The sequence below is a fragment of the Pelodiscus sinensis genome, chromosome 25 (assembly GCF_049634645.1).
Source record: "Pelodiscus sinensis isolate JC-2024 chromosome 25, ASM4963464v1, whole genome shotgun sequence".
Lineage (NCBI taxonomy): Eukaryota > Metazoa > Chordata > Testudines > Trionychidae > Pelodiscus > Pelodiscus sinensis.
The window spans coordinates 11,022,210-11,038,587 of NC_134735.1; the positions used below are offsets into that span (position 1 = coordinate 11,022,210).

General features: G+C 48.8%; 1 long non-coding RNA gene across 3 annotated transcripts in view; it reads right to left on the minus strand.

Moving 5' to 3' along the window:
• Window positions 1–414: 414 nt before the first annotated feature.
• The window catches only part of LOC112547617 (uncharacterized), a 50,859-nt gene continuing 34,895 nt past the window's right edge, over window positions 415–16,378 (minus strand). The window contains exons 1-5 of one of the 3 annotated variants that reach the window (XR_012897639.1): window positions 11,211–11,447; window positions 4,395–5,485; window positions 3,969–4,070; window positions 1,345–1,631; window positions 415–1,014 (exon numbers count right to left, since the gene is read on the minus strand). This is a non-coding gene — a long non-coding RNA (uncharacterized LOC112547617). Of the gene's footprint in view, window positions 1,015–1,344; window positions 1,632–3,968; window positions 5,486–11,210; window positions 11,448–16,378 lie in introns of those variants that run through there. The other 2 variants (XR_012897637.1, XR_012897638.1) reach the window with 2 other exon arrangements.

The following is a 16,378-nucleotide window of genomic DNA, read 5'->3' on the forward strand; positions in this document are numbered from 1 at the left end:
CTCCCTGGCAGGGAGATGTGTCAAGAGCTGGAATCATTTCCCAAGGAAAGGGCTGGACTCACCAGTGTTCATGCATTTGAAACCAGATTCAACAAGCCACTAGTAAATGTTCACCCGCGAACAGTCCTGATGGAGCCCATAGTAACCGTAAACCAAGATGCCTCAGGTACGGGCTCTCCATTCCAAAAGTGTTTCTGGACTCGTAGGCGCTTGGCACCTCTGAGTCTCAGGCCCCTATGCCTCTGTCTTTCCTGACAGCTGGGGGGCCTGGGTTTCCGGTCTGTGCTGCCAAGAATACTGGAGGATGCAGCAAACGAAGACAATCTGGACAAACAGCAAATGCTAAGCCAGAAACCCCCTTTTCCCTGCCTGAAGTCCCCTCTTGAGTTCCCACGTGGCGGAGAGAACAGGAATTCAGAGCTGAAATGGACAGTGGCCAATGCGGGCCCCACTGTCATTACCACTGAAAAAGGAGTCAAACCATCGTTTCAAAACCAGTCGGGAATGGAAAACCAGCCCTGTGAAAACCCACTGCAGTGTGGGCCTCCCTGGAGCAAGAGGTGTGAAGGGAACAAACACACATGGTTGTCCATTTCTGCCACAGAGGAAAGAGGCTGCTTCCCCCCCTCCACACCAGAGAGACACTTCAGGGTCAGAAGAGAGTACGCAAAACAAACAAAAACACCCAACAAGAAATTAATTCAATTTGGATCAATTGGGTGTATTAAGAATGTGCAATATTACAGTTATTAAAGTTAGCACGGCTACTCTAAACACTCCTGGGAGTGAGGAGGTAGATACAGGGTGAGAAACTGAAATGGAGAACTCCGGAGACCTGGGACTTCTAGGTGTTCAGAGGCGACGGGGAGGTGTCCCCTGGAAATGCCAATAAATTAATCCGATTAAAGATGGTGAAGCCATCAGTCAGAGAGGCGTCGTCACACCACCATTTTTCCTGCCTCGTAACTCACAAGGCAAACGAGGCATCTGAGCCCAGTTTGGGAACAATAATTCCTAAATCAATGATAAATGTGTCAGGGTGGCGTAAACAGAAAGGGGAGTAGGGTCCCATAAATCAGGCATTCATATTTGCGAGAGTCTGGACAAGCGCCTGCCTTTTACGGCACATGGCTATTCGGGACCTGGATGCCTATCATCCCAGCTGTCTGGCTCCCAAATGCCCTGGCTCACAGAACCCAGTGGCCAGTACTTTCTGGACGTGCTAGCCAGAGGCCATGACTCCATCTAGAGCTGTGGTTCTCAAACTTTTTGGGCTCTGGAGCCCTTTACATGCATAAACATTTATGCGGAGCCCCAGCGGTCCACTGATTGTATGTGTTGTACCTATTGATGTTTCCAGTTTGTCAACCACACGGAGCCCCTGGAGATGTCTCGCGGAGCCTCTGGGTCTCTGCGGAGCACAGTTTGAGAAACACTCATCTAGAGCAACTCCCGGGGAACTCATACGTGAAGGTCTGAGGAGTTTCTCCATCTGCATCTGGGTTCTGAGCGGCCCCCCAGGATTAAAATGACAGATGCGTGATCGGCTCATGTGTCCATTTCTCCTCATGCAGCACTTCATTGTGCAATATCTTCTCAAGCCCCGGTGCTTCCATGGACTCGAGTCAGTACTGTACAAAACATTTAAAGAGCTGCCGTACTGAGTCCTATGCTACCCACCCTGTCCCCAGCCCGACACATGGTGTCTGGCTGGGGCACCTCCAATAGCTGGTGACACGTGGCTGTGAGGCACACAGGCCAATGCCTCAGGCTACGTCTTCACTGCCAGTCTTTGCTGCAGAAAATATGCTAACGAGGGACTCATTTGCATGAGTCACGATCTCATTTGCATATTTTCTGCCAATCCGTTTTTGCGCTAGGGGTTTTTGCGCAAAAACAAGCTGTGTGGACGTTTCCTTTTTGCACAACCCCCCTTTTTGCGCAAGATCCTTATGCCTCAAAAAAGGAAACATACCGATCTTGCGCAAAAAGGGTTTGTTTTTTTTGCTGCACTGATGTAGCACTTCTAGTGTAGACCTGCCCCAAGATGCACGACACTGGGGGTATGTCTATACTACATGGCTCGACGGAGCCATGTAAACTAGTTTACCCGACATAGTCAATGAAGCATTTCACAAGGCTTAAGGGAGCACTCGACAAAGGCTTCCTTTGTCGACTGATCTGCGTCTAGACCGCTGCATTGTACCGGATCAGCTGATTGTCGGCACAGCGCAGCGGCCATTTTTATTTTATAATCCCCACTTCATTGACTATGTCGGGTAAACTAGTTTACATGGCTCTATCGATGGAGCCATGTAGTCTAGACATACCCCGGGGTGGGAAGGAGGCCCAACTGCTATAGGACTCTGTCCCTCCTCCCCTTGCTGTCTGTTCTTCCCCAATTTCCTCAGACTCTGTTGTGGACCCCACTTCTCAGTCTCGCCTTTAGCTCATGCTCACACCCTCTCCCCTCAGGAGGAGGGCATGGCTATAGAAGGAGCACGCTGCTTCTGTCCAATGCAGAGTGTCCAAATCTTAAAATGCACAGCTTCATGGCAGACCATGTTTCTTCTCTTTTGAGCTCAGGGCAGAGCTAGGAACAGAGTCCAATTTCCGAGTCCTATTCCTAGCTCATGCTGCCTCTTCAGGAACTGTGATAGAAATGTAGCCGTGTTAGTCTGGTGTAGGAAACAGGGACTATGTAGCACTTTAAAGACTAACAAGATGGTTTATTAGGTGATGAGCTTTCGTGGGCCAGACCCACTTCCTCAGATCAAATAGTGGAAGAAAATTGGCACAACCATATATACCAAAGGATACAATTAAAGAAAATGAACACATATGAAAAGGACAAATCAAATTTCAGAACAGAAGAGGTATGTGGGGGGAGGTAAATGTCTGTGAGCTAATGATATTAGAGGTGATAATTGGGAAAGCTATCTTTGAAATGGGTAAGATAATTAGCGTCTTTATTCAAACTTAAGTGTAAAGTGTCAAATTTGAGCATGAATGACAGTTCAGAGGATTCTCTTTCAAGTGTATTCTTAAAAGGCCTTTGAGGCAGGATGCAGGTAATCAAGTCGTTGAGACAATGTCCTTTCTGGTTGAAATGGCAAGGAACTGTTTTTTCTTTGTGATCCCGTCTATCTGTTTTGTGGGCATTGATCCTTTGGCGAAGTGTCTGAGACGTTTGTCCAATGTACATAGCAGACGGACACTTTTGGCACATGATGGCATAAATTATATTTCTGAGGAAGTGGGTCTGGCCCACGAAAGCTCATCACCTAATAAACCATCTTGTTAGTCTTTAAAGTGCTACATAGTCTTGCTTTTTCTTCAGGAACAGGGCTGCCTTCTTGGTTCCTTGCTGTAGCAAAACTTGGCACAGCCCTAACCCTCTGTACTGGAACATAGCCCAGGCCCTGGCCCAAGCCTGCAGCAAAGTCGCATAGAATCCTAGGGTTGGAGGAGACCTCAGGAGTCATCGAGTCCAACCCCCTGGGAAAAGCAGGACCAACCCCAATTAAATCATCCCAGCCAGAGCTTTGTCAAGCTGGGACTTAAAAACCTCTAAGGATGGAGATTCCACCCCCTCCCTGGATAACTTATTCTAGTCCTTCACCAGCCTCTGAGGGAAACAGCTTTTCCTAATATCCAGCCTAGACCTCCCCCACTGCCTCGTTGTGCCTCGTTCTGTCATCTGCCACCACTGAGAACAGCCTCTTTCCATCCTCTTTGGAACCCCCCTTCAAGTAGCTGAAAGCTGTTATCAAATCCCTCCCCCCCCACACTCTTCTCTGCTGCAGACTAAACAAGCGCGAATCCCTCAGCCTCTCCTCATATGTCACGTGCTCCTGCTCCCTAATCATGTTGGTTGCCCTCTGCAGACTTTCTCCAGCGTGTCCACACATGGTGCTATCCCGCCCTTGGTGAAGTTCCCTGCGTTATCGTTTGGTAGAAAAGCTCACCTGGGAAGAAGAGGTGATAGAGGTAATCAGATATTTTCTCTCTTCAGCACCACCCATGTGCACACCTTCCCCACAAGCTGTGGAGTGAACCTGCTAACAATTCTATTAATAAGAGGCAGAGTGTAAGTAGGTGAACTGGAGGAACGTGTGTGAAAGCAAAACTCACACGCTTGATCGGTCACTATGATCAAAGTGCACAGAGAAAGACCTTGGCTTGCAGCCAGGTGCCACCTCCCATTGGCCCTACTCTAGGCCCGTCCAGGATGGGATAGCTCGACACATACACAGTTAGTCAATATAAAAATAAACAGCAACTGCAAAGAGCTGGTGACCCTGTGCAGTTTTGGCTGGCAGAGCTTCCTTCCGAGAGATTGTCTGTATTTCTCCTCCTTTAAAAAACACTGTGCAATGGCATGAAAACCAGACCTTTCGTTCCTCCAGGGTTCACGTCCCCCGCTGCTTAGCCCACAGCCGAAGTCGCAATCTATTTGTGGCATCACAATTAGCTGCTACAGAGGTGACTGTGACATCACACACAGCATTCTGGCTTCAGACAGGGTGGCAGCAGCGGGAGCAAGTGATTAGCGTGAAGATAGATTCAGGTTGTTTGAAGGCAAATCTCCACAGTGACGAACGCTGAGAGAGAAAGAGAGAGAGAGAGAGAGAGAGAGAGAGAGAGAGGAAACAGGGGCAGGGGCAGGGGCAGGATCAGGGGCTCTGAGTTTCCCAGGGAGTGTCAGCTGTTTTCTGGGGTCCTACCACATCGGAGGCAAAATATGGATCCTCTTGTCTTTGCAGCAAGGAACAAGGGATCAGACTCTAAAGTTCCGAGTCATTATTATCTGTGCGTGTCACTCAGCGGCAACTTCACAGAGGTCCAACCCATTTACAAGCATCTGCATGCAGACCTCAGCAGGCTCTTATGAATACAAATGCATCATTATAGAGGTCACTGTATAGCCACAGGCTCAATCCCAGTCACCGGGATGTTTGAGTCAGAGGGGCAGGAGGAAGGAGGCTACAGGTCCACAAGAGGTATTGTCCCCTGGGGTATTGTCTCCAGCAGGTTTTCAGGTGGCTTGTGCTCTTTGTGAACCCTCGTCCCATGCACACCCTATGCCTGCCCATTCCCAAGCCTGTTCTTGGAGGCAGAATCCAAAAGGTGTCCTCTGAGAATGAACAGGCATGTCCTCGTCCTCATTGCCTGTTAATATGGCAGCTACAAGCAGCCTCCAACCCAGAATACCCCAACTCCCACATATTTGTAAAGGCCAGGGAAGTCTAAACCATCCTCTTCCAACCCCAGAGCCACAGAAGCAGGCAGGATGGCTTGATGGAAATGTGCTCTCTGACATTGCTCTAGTTCTGTTGTGCGATACATGATCTGAAACGTATGTTTTCAGAGACTTAGCAGCGGAAAAGCCCTGCAGCCCAGGAAAACACGGAACTGGATGACAGAAGGCACCAGTGTCTGTGTGCCTCCTAAATTTTAGGGAGACCTCTTCATGACCCACCATCTGAAACACAAGTGACAGACACATCACAGCGAGCTATGTCAGCCATGCTGTTTCAGGTCCCATAAATTAATGGAAAGCATTGGCCCAAAGCCAGCGAGATGCGGTACCTGGAACATGTTATGAGAGTTTTTGGGAAACCATAAAATCCCAGAAGATTTCAGAATTTAAATTATTTTGTTGCTGCTTATATATATACTAGCCAATTAGCCCGTCATAAAACGGGATTTTCAGGTCTCTTCTCCACATCCTATTCCCTTTCTATCTCGGTCTTCTCTCCTGAGCCTCTGGTCTCTTGCTCCATCTCTCACTCTCTCTCCCTCCTCTCCTCCTACTGCCTCCCCTCCCCACTCAGCTCTCCTTCCTCTCCTGCATCTCCGTCTCTCTTTCTCTTCTCCCCCTCTTGCCTCTCACTCTCTCTTTCTCTTCTCCTCCTCCTCCTGCATGAGAAGCACAGAGCCCAAACAGAGCTCCCCGGCCAGGCTCAGCCCCCAGCCCCCACTCACAGGTGCCGACTGGAGGACTGAGCAGGAGGCAGCCATGGAGCAGGCAGCTAGAGAGAAGCGGCACTTTCCCCTTAAAAGCGCCGCTTCTCTCCAGCTGGCTGTGCAGCTGCTCGTGCTCCTCCAGCCCGCGCCTCCCTCCTGGGGCCCGCTCCAGGTTGCGAACTCTCCCAGGCTGGTTGGACCAGACGTCAGCACAGTAAGGACATGACAGAGGCTCCAGGACCAGCCCCCTGGCCGTGTACATCAGTGCCCTGCCCCCCTTGCCACATAGGGAGCGCGGACCCCAAATGGCTGAGTGGTGCAGAAGTCAACTGAGCACCACGGTGGGAGGCAACAGCGCCGCCCAGAGGGAACAGCCAGTGTTTCAGTGTTACGGAGACACAGACATTGGGCTACTATATATATATAAGCATTCCTATGGCTTTTCCTCCACTCCTGCAGGAGAGATGCCCAGTCTATGGGACCTTCTCGGAGGCCCCTCTGAAATACAAAGGTGAAAACAGAATCTGGACCCGTTAGCTGTTTCTGTGTCCGACACTTGTGCAAAGCTAAATACAGGGCCGGCCTTACCATGAGGTGAACTGAGGCGGTCACCTTAGGTGCCAGACTGTGAGTGGGCACCACTAGGACCCAGAGTGTAGAAAATTGTGTCTGCTGCTGGTGCAGATGTATTCTCTCTGCTCTAGATGCACAGAGATGGTGGAGTGCTGTGCTGGAGGAAGGAGGGCACAAGAGACCTTTCAAAGTTTGGCCCAAGCGAGGAGTTACAGGGGCATCATTTGAGCTCCCCACCTCAGGTGCCAAAATGTTGTGGGCCAGCCCTGGCTAAATATTATTATCCACCGTAAATAACAGGTAATTGCATAGCATGGACTTCATGAATAACACCAGTGCTGGCAATTCTTTCAAAAGGATCAGAATAGTTTCCTTTGAAAACAAGAGAAGATAAAAAGTATCACAATATTGGAGGCTAAGGTCAAGTACTGGCAAGCTGGAAGAAAGAATGGTGTATTGCCAGAGGTACTGTTCTATGAAAAGACATTTTCATTCTCAGAATGGAGTGGTCTATTACAATTCTAAATAGTCTTTAATTCCTCTGATGATGAATTATGTTGTTTAAAGACAAATATTGCACTTTTTGCAAACCACGAAGGGAGGCAAGGATGGACGGACAGAGTCCCCGCTGAGTGCTTCCCTGGCTCTCTGCCATTCCCTGACTGACAGCTGATAATTATCTTTGATTTAATGTTGCTTAATGTTCTTTCTCCTTCCCTCTCCCTCTCCTCCCCCACTCACTCACATAGAACAGGGGAAGGAGTGATTTCCAAGAAAAGGCAAGGAATACGTGGCTTAGTGAGCTGCAAAGATTATGTGGGGTTTTATTTATTTCCTGAAAACTTTGAGCATAGGAGGAGGAACACACAGGCTGAGAAAGGCAGAATTGAAGCTTCACACACACACAGAGAAGAGGCAAGTAGAAGTAGAACAGTAAACTGAAGAAGTAACTGAACAGCCTTGGATGTGGAAAGATTCCAAGCTAATCAGTTGATCTAATTTCTATCCCCTAGCGGCTGAGCCATGCATCAGTATGATACACTGTGGAATTTGGAGGCACCCAAGGTGGACTTATCTTCCCAAACAAGGATGTGCATACCTGCACACAACACACTGGTTTCTTCAGTACCAGAAAGCAAGAACACTGCAGCAGCAAAGCAAAGCATTCCCTTAAGCCTGCAGAAGGCATGAGGAACAGCCAGCCATATGCAGGGCCACTGGAATTAGCCAGCAGCTTCATAGAATGGAGTTTTTAGAAGCAGGTATTCAAATATACCCACAAGGATGAGTTAGCACCAGGCAGGGTACGTCTACGCAGCAGCAGCATTTCGGAATAACTGCCGTTATTCCAAAATAACAAAGAGTGTGTCTGCCCGACAAGCTGTTATTCCAAAATAATGTCGAGCTGAAGGACTTCTGACTCTGACTCCTGTCACCTCCATTTCACGAGGAGTAAGGGAAGCTGAAGGAAGAGTGTTCTTCCTTCGACTTCCTGTTGTGTAGACAGCGCCAAAAGCCGAAGGAAGCTCTTTCGACTTAAGCTACGCCATTGATGTAGCTCCAGTTGCGGAGCTCAGGTTGACTTTAGCCCTGCTGTGTAGACGTACCCTGATTGGTGTAGAATAGATGCTCTGATGGCTTATATGTCATGATCTTCATTTTTTCCGTCTTGATACAGCACAGTCAAATTGCCTTTCCCTAACCAGATAAAACAGATTGGGGAGACTGGACTAAAATGTGGCGATGAGAAGGTGTGTGAGAGGAGAACAGAAAGGACCCCAAAGGCCTAAAAAAGAGGAAAGGAAACAAGGAGGAGGAGGAGGAGGAAGAAAAGGAATGAAATGTAGCTGGTGAAATGCCTTTTGGATGCAGGCCTGTACTGATTACTCCGCAGGGCCGCTTGGGGGGGGGGGGGGGGGGGGAAGGGGGATGGAGGAGGCAAGTGGGGCAATTTTCCCCAGACCCCCCCACAAGAATGTCTGAAGTCTGAGGTCTGAGACAGGGAGTGCCAGGAAGGGGCTCCCAAAATTGCTTTGCCCCAGACCCCCTGAATCCTCTGGGCAGCCCTGTTACTCCGTGCCTTTAGCCACACAAGCACCGAAAAGAAAAACAACAATCATCCAAGCACTTTAGATGTCAAAGCACTTTAGGAACATGAACGGATGGTTCCCAGAGCTTTGGAGGTTCGGGTCTGTGCCTTGTGGCCAGCCCATCCTCCCACACTCTGCCCTGCCTGTCTAGTGCTAATCATGCCTCTCCTCTGCCCCCCCCTCCTCCCATTGCAGGAGGGGAGAAGAGTGACCGTTTTCAGCTTTCAGGCTACGCAGCCCTGATGTATGCATGAGGGTAGTCTAGTTGCTTGGACCGGGGGTGGGGGGAGAGGGGCATCTGCATGAGGAATCCCTTCTCCTCCTCTCCTCTCTGACACCTTTTCTCTGACAGTCCCTCCGTAAGAACACTGCAGTGTCTGAGTGCCAGCCTTGCCCCCCCCGGACTGGAGCTACTTGTCACAGCCAAGAGCTCGGGTTCTCTTTCCTTTCTCCGTGCGGGAGCTCCAGCCTCTTTTGCACCTTCTCCAGGGAGGAGCAAACATGGTGGGGGGAAAAAAAGCTGTTTCCTGTTAGTGGGACTGATGCTAACTCTTGCCCCGTGCAGCGCACCCTCTTCCTTCACTAGCTCGTCTTTCCTCTCCCCCCCCCGGCTGTCTGTCATGACACGCATTGTTTAAAGTTCATTTTCGTATGAATTACAAGAAAAAGGAACAGCCTTTCCTTACAATTCGCCAAGCAAGCCAAAACACCCGGTCCCTTCAGTGTGCTACAGTAGTACCCAGCATTGCTTTCCAATAGCTGGACTTCCCCAGGCCTCATGTTACAGGTTGGCTAAAAATCGATTTCGCAAGCTAATATTAGAGCCCCTCTTTTCTCCCTCTCCACCTTGACAAAACTATACCTGCGTATACACTACCGCCGAGTCCTGTTGACAGTTTTGTCGACAGCGGTAAACTTCATTCTATGAGGAATAACGCCTTTTGTCGACAGAGTTCTGTCAACAAAAGGTGCTATTGCATCCACACTGTGCTTTTTCAAAAGAGAGTGTCTAGACTCTAGCGAAAAAGAGGCTTGCTTTGTCGACAGAACTGGCTGTAGTCTAGACGCTCTTTGTCGACAGAAGCTTTGTCGACAGTATCAGTCAAAGAACATGTATTTAAACTCCACCGATTTTTTTTTCTGATACGAAGAAATCCCATTTTCAGAAGTGATTTGGGAGCAGAGGAGCTGACAGATTTGCTGGGTCCCTGGGCAATGGGGGGAGAGGGGGGAACCCGACTCTGCACTCCCATAAGGGGCGGGGCCTCAGACAGAAAGGGCAGGTCCAGAGGCAGCCAGTCATCAGCATCGCCCGAAATGCCATGCAGGGCTCCGGTGGTGATTTAAAGGGGCCCGGGGCTTTGACAGCTGCCTCCTTTGCCCGCCCCTGCCAGCAGACCTGTTTGGGAGTCTAAGGGCAGGATTTTCAAAAGGACCTGAGCAGGTGAGGTGCCGCGGAACCGTTTATCACAACAGAACTGGAGCAGCGAGGGCGAGACACACCATCGTTACTGAAATACAGTTTCACACTGGGACTTGTCTGATGCCCCGAAGAAACGTCATGCAAATCACTGGAGCTGTGTTCGCACCATGAGAACGGAACAGATTGTGCTAATGTGCCGAGCAGTTGATTACCATGAAGGTATCACTGTGAGTGACGGGCAGCAGCAGAAATCCTGTCGTTGGTACCTACAGAGGTCATGGGCAGCCCAGGACAGCGGCCTGTGGCCCAGCTCAGCTCTTTACACAGCGCGGCAATTCCCTGTTTTCATTTCCCCACCCCCTCCACGGAAGCACAAATACTGTCGCTGGGAGAAATGAAAGCACGCTCGGGGGGGGCGCTGGCATGGTGATTTGTGTGGCTGCAATGCAGGCGCTGCCGTTCTGCTATTACAGCGTCAGAGGCCTTGGTGAGGTGGGGTCCGCTGACATAACTACCTCTGCCCACCCCCACCACAAACCCCAGTGAGCCAGAAACCCAGACTGGATCTCAGAAAACACAAATGTCTGACGCCCTGGACAAAAACACCTCATCGCCCGTAGACCGGGCCTTTAGGATGAGAAATGAGAGCATCTTCCAAGAACTCCGTGGAAACCTACTCCCACACAGGAACTCCCCTGCAAGAAGCCCAGTTCTCACCAACCCTGCCCCCCTCCAAGCAACCATCCTTCTCCCTGTAGAGCAACCTTCTTAGCAGGCATCCGCATCTCCCCTTGCGGTCACACCATACATTGCTCTTGGTGCAGCATGCTCCAATAACAGTCAGTCGGCCCCATGACGCAAGCCACCACCAGCACGTTCAGTACCTTCCCCCCACGTACACAGGGCATCTGCAAACATCAGGGCTTTTCAGCACACCGAGGTTGCTACTTTCTGCTTCTTCGTGCATTCAGAAACTTGAGCTTTTGCCTCCCCTTCCAGAGTTTTCCTGCCTACCCTCCTATGCCAGGCAGCGTAGCAATTCTATGCCAGGAACTGAGAGGAACATGGCACTAGAGGGCTCCAATGCCGATAACCCCAATGCCTCCCAACAATGGGAAACAGGACCCAGTGAGTTGCATTTCTTGGCTACATACCAGTAAACGCGAAAGGCTCTTTGCCCTTTCCCTGTGTCAGGAAACACACTCATCGGCAGCATCTTTTAAAAACACAGCATGTACTCCACCTAAAGGTACTCAGAAAGCACCAAACATATTAGCATTCTCCAGCCATGACTTCTGGAGTCGGCATTTGACTATTTTTGCATTTCTTCCAGGTTGTAGTTAGACAACTCCTCACTCTTTGGGGAACACAAGGACTATAAAATGCCAGAGCTTCACTCCGCTGAAACAACATTAGCAAAATATCAAGTCCTTTATGATGTCATGAGGGATTCCTTAATGTGACTATAGCCTCCTAATGACATCATAAAAAACAATTGCAGCACCAGAAAACAGCCAGGGGTCATCAATCAGCCCATTCTCTCTCCTGCTCACCAGGGGCACCAGCCAAACTTGCTCCGATCTGCTTTTTATGACCAGTGCTGTCCGCCGAACAGCGCACAGAGAAGAGACTAATAATCATACAAATGTCACGGAGAACGTGTCAATCATCACCTGAAATGTTTAGCACACCTGAGGGAAATTTCTGTCCCTGGGCCTATACCATCTGCAAGTTGAATATGTAAAGGGAGCGGCATTATTCTGTGAGAGGTGACCTAGTGCTTCCCAGGGAACAACGACACCCAGTTAGGAGTTGAGCCTCTTTTTAAATACGGGGAGAAGGGCTTGTCTACACTTAAGATGCAGCTGCTGCACCACTTTCGCACTTCAGCGAGGACACTGCCTATGCCGATGCCCCGAGAGATGGCTGCTCGGTTAACAGAATTCTTCCGTCAACCTGGTGCTGTCACACTGGGAGTTAGGTCAACTCACCAAGGGATGTGGATTCCCCCTGCATGACATAGTTAAGTCAATTCAATTTTCTAGAGTAGCCCAGGACTGGGAACAAATTCTCTGGTTGCTCCCTCACTCCCTTGACTCACAGCAATGGCTTTTCTGCACTCTCCATACTGCAAGGACGAGGCTGAACGAAAAGTTTCTGTTCTCGAATTGAAATGGGCAATGGTCCCACTGAGACCTCTGTGGCTGCCAAATCCTCTGCCAAGAATGGCAACTGCCTCCTGCATAGGGATGCGATAGTGTACACGTGTAAAAGGTAAATCTTCATGGTTACATGCAGCCCTTCCTCCATCATGCTGCTGCCTCTGTATCAGAGGCAGCTGTGTGTGGGGGGGCGGGGGAGTGAGGGGCAGGAAGGAGCTGGTGCTCACAGGGAGCTGGCTTAAAAGCTGGCTCCCTGCAAGCACTGGCTCCCACCTGCCCCACCATGCTGCTGCCTAGGTATCAGTCAGCTCCCCACATGCACCAGCTCCTGGAGAGCCATCTTCCCCTGCCCCACGTGCAAACTTTTCTTCCATGAGCAGTTACGTAATGAGCCTTAGATCTTGCTCAGGCTGGCAAGATCCTTTCCCCTTTCCCTGAATACATGCATTTTAACATCCCTACCGCTGCCCAGGTCAAAATGGGATGTGTCAAAATCAGAGCCTCCCTGTGTTTTCTTAGGAAAGCTTCCAACATTTTTCCGAGTGGTTCAAAGTCTTCAGGACTATCCCCGAGAAAAACCCAGACTTGGCACCGATGCTGAATTCTCTAGTGTTTTTATAACCACGATACTGAGATTTTTAAAATAAGGGCCTGGCCATTGCCAGCCTGAGCAAGATCTAAGGCTCATTACGTAACTACTCATGGAAGAAAAATTCAGCGCTCAGCTTGGTCACTTTGTCTTGTGAGAGACAAGCCTCCCACAGTTCACAGCCATGCTCTCAGCCACACCTGACCGGACACCCCAGGTCCCCACCACTGCATGGGGCCACCCAATCTTGCTCCCTCCTGAAGGAGGAAATTGCACTGCTCTGAAACAGCTGGCTTCCAATATCTGCTCACTAGTTACATTCAATTCTCAATGTATTTTGCTCATAAGGAGGGGAGGCTTTCAGCACCATCATTTTCCCATCTGCGCTCCCAGAAGGGTTGGGTACGAATGTCGGAAGAGCCTCTCATGCCCTTAAGATCTTATAATCCACCTAAAAACCAACTACAGCCCCTAGCTTTCCTGAATGTTAGCAGGGATTAGCCATTGCTCCGACTGGGGCAGGCAAAGTACTGCAGGCTTTTCTATTGCCCATGAATTAGGAGATTAAAATGTATTACCAGGCAATACAGGAAAGCTTTCTCACTTTCCTTCTCAGTGGTTTGCCTCTGCCCAGGATTCACTTGTTGCAATTGTAACACTGACAAACCCAGGTCCTCGGCAAGAAGAACTGAATACTAAGGCCACAAGCAGAGCCTTGGGCGGATACAAGTCCTGGTCTATACTATGGAGTTATTTCTATATAATCCCCCTTATTTCAAAATAATAATCAGAGCATCCACACTACCAAACCTGTTATTTTGAAATAACAGGCTGGTTATTACAAAATCTGTATTCCTGCTTTCCTCAGGGAACAACGCTTGTTTCAAAATAGCGCTAGTGTGGACACTCTGCCGCAGCTATTTAGAAATAACAACTCCCCAGAGTAATTCCAAGTAATTACTCCCCAGTGCTTCCTGGGGCTCTATGTCAAGGTAGCACATCCACAGTAACGGAGCCTGCCACAGACTAATTTCGAGACTCCCCTGTAGCGGGGACACACTATTTCAATTTTGTTATTTCGGGAGTTATTATTTCAAATGTAGTTATTTTGAAATGACTTCCTAGTGCAGACATGCCCCATTGAGCTGAGAGACAAGCTCCAGCTCCCATTTAAATTGGAGCTGCAGTAAATGCGATTCCTTTTCCTGAAGTGGAGCAGGTTTGGCTGGGGCTGATGAAGGAAGAAATATGGATAAGGACAGTGTGCCCAGTGCAGCCTGTCGCTAAAGTCCTCACAAGGGCCTTTAACTGTTTCCAGTGTCCCTGTATCTGCAGGAGTCAGCTTGACTTTCCACCCTGACAACAGCTTGTCTCTCCCTTTCAATAGCCACATACAAGGCTGCACTGGGCACACCTTATTTCTTATACGCTATCCGTATTTCTTCCTTCATCAGCCCCAGCCAAACCTGCTCCACTTCAGGAAAGGAATCGCATTTACTACAGCTCCAATTTAAACAGGAGCTGGCGCTTGTCTCTCAGATCAGTGGTGCGAGTGCTCTGAAATCAGCGCCACCATTGTGGCTATGACTCTGAGTCATCTCCGAGAGCACTCCAGGCAGAGGCATAATCTGCTTCGCACGTTGCTTGCTCCACCGAGCAGCTGCAGGGAGCAGTTTATTTCCATAGATGATTTCCTTTTCGCCGGTTTTGTTTTCTGTTTATTTCTGGGTCTCTCTTTCTCGCCCTTGTCTTCAGACGAGCAGACAGTTTGCTCCCCACCTCCACCTAAGCTGGCACATCCCTTTCAACACACTGGTGTCTCCCTGCTGACCAGTTCCTTTCCTGCCAGGCACCAATTCTCAAGCCCCGTAGGCAGGCCATTTCCATTCACACGTGCAGGAAGGGCTAACGGCCACGGTCAAGTTGTGTCTGTTTCACAGGTGTTAAAGTAATTTACCTCTCTTGTGAAAGGCCAGGCAGGGAAGCGAAGGGCATCCGCACCGGACAGTGGTGGGATACTGATGTTGGGGCTGCTTTGGCACCTTGATATAAGCTAGGAGGCTCAGCAACAGTTGAGCACCATGCAGTTAAAACTCACCTGCCGTGAGAAGTCTGTTTTGGCAGCAGGAAGTGAGTCGAGGTTAGATTCTTCTCCAGATATGCACGGAGTGTCAGCATCACCGCTTGTACGGAACAAAGTTCTGCATTGACCACCTGTCAATCATTTAGTCACTTACACTTAGCCCCGCCGACATCAACCATAAGAAGCTATTTCTCATGAGGCTGGATGAAGATCTTTCTGTGGATCTTGTTAGGCGAGCTATGCAGGAGAGCCACTAGCCAAGAGACTGGCGGATTCTTGGCTATGAATTTACACATTTTTTTTCCTGCTAGACCTTTTAATGTCCATTTTGCTGGGCAGATTATGGCTGCCAAGCCACAGAACATGACAAGGTCAAACTCTAAGATTTGGTGCTGGTCTGGATGAATTTCTTCCCCAGGTTTCCTCCCACTGCTTTCCCAGGTCCCAGCTGAAAGTTCTACTGTGAGTGCTATTCTCGGAACAGTGATAGAGATGTAGCCGTGTTAGTCTGGTGTAGCTGAAACAAAATACAGGACTATGTAGCACTTTAAAGACTAACAAGATGGTTTATTAGATGATGAGCTTTCGTGGGCCAGACCCACTTCCTCAGATCAAATAATGGAAGAAAAAAGTCACAACCATATATACCAAAGGATACAATTTAAAAAAATGAACACACATGAAAAGGACAAATCACATTACAGAACAGAAGGGGGATGTGGGGGGGGGGGGGGGGGGGGAAAGGAAGGTGGCATTCTGTAATGTGATTTGTCCTTTTCATGTGTGTTCATTTTTTAAAATTGTATCCTTTGGTATATATGGTTGTGACTTTTTTCTTCCATTATTTGATCTGAGGAAGTGGGTCTGGCCCACGAAAGCTCATCATCTAATAAACCATCTTGTTAGTCTTTAAAGTGCTACATAGTCCTGTATTTTATTCTCGGAACATGCATTGAAGATGCTGGATCCCATGCTGTACACAGAGATCACATACAGTCTGTGATTAGGATGGAGGGACTGCTGCTGGCATTTTAGATAAATGGGGTAAACCAGTGATTTTAATCTCAGAGCTACACGAAGATTTTTAAATTATATAATCTCACTCCTAAACGAGGGTTACTTGAGTGGAATGTCATGCTAAATGACTGTATTTACTGCCTAAGTTAACTGCAGTGGAAAGCTGTTAAACAGATAAGCTTGTTGCACCAACATGTTATTGTTTTAGCAGGTCTGTTGCTTTTATGGGTCTCCAGTTGTGAGGCTTTGCTCTTTCAGAACACACATTTCAGTTTGGTGTGCAGAAACGTGTTCACTGAACTGATCGATTCTTGTATCAGGTTGATTTTCTGTTGAATTTTATGTCGTTCGGTGACACTACAGTTGATTCTTTTAACAGGTTTATTACTGTAGCAAAGATTCAGCTACAGGCAACTCATTCTGTTGCTGGCTTGGTTTGGTGAACAAAAAAGTGTATTCTCTTAACAGATA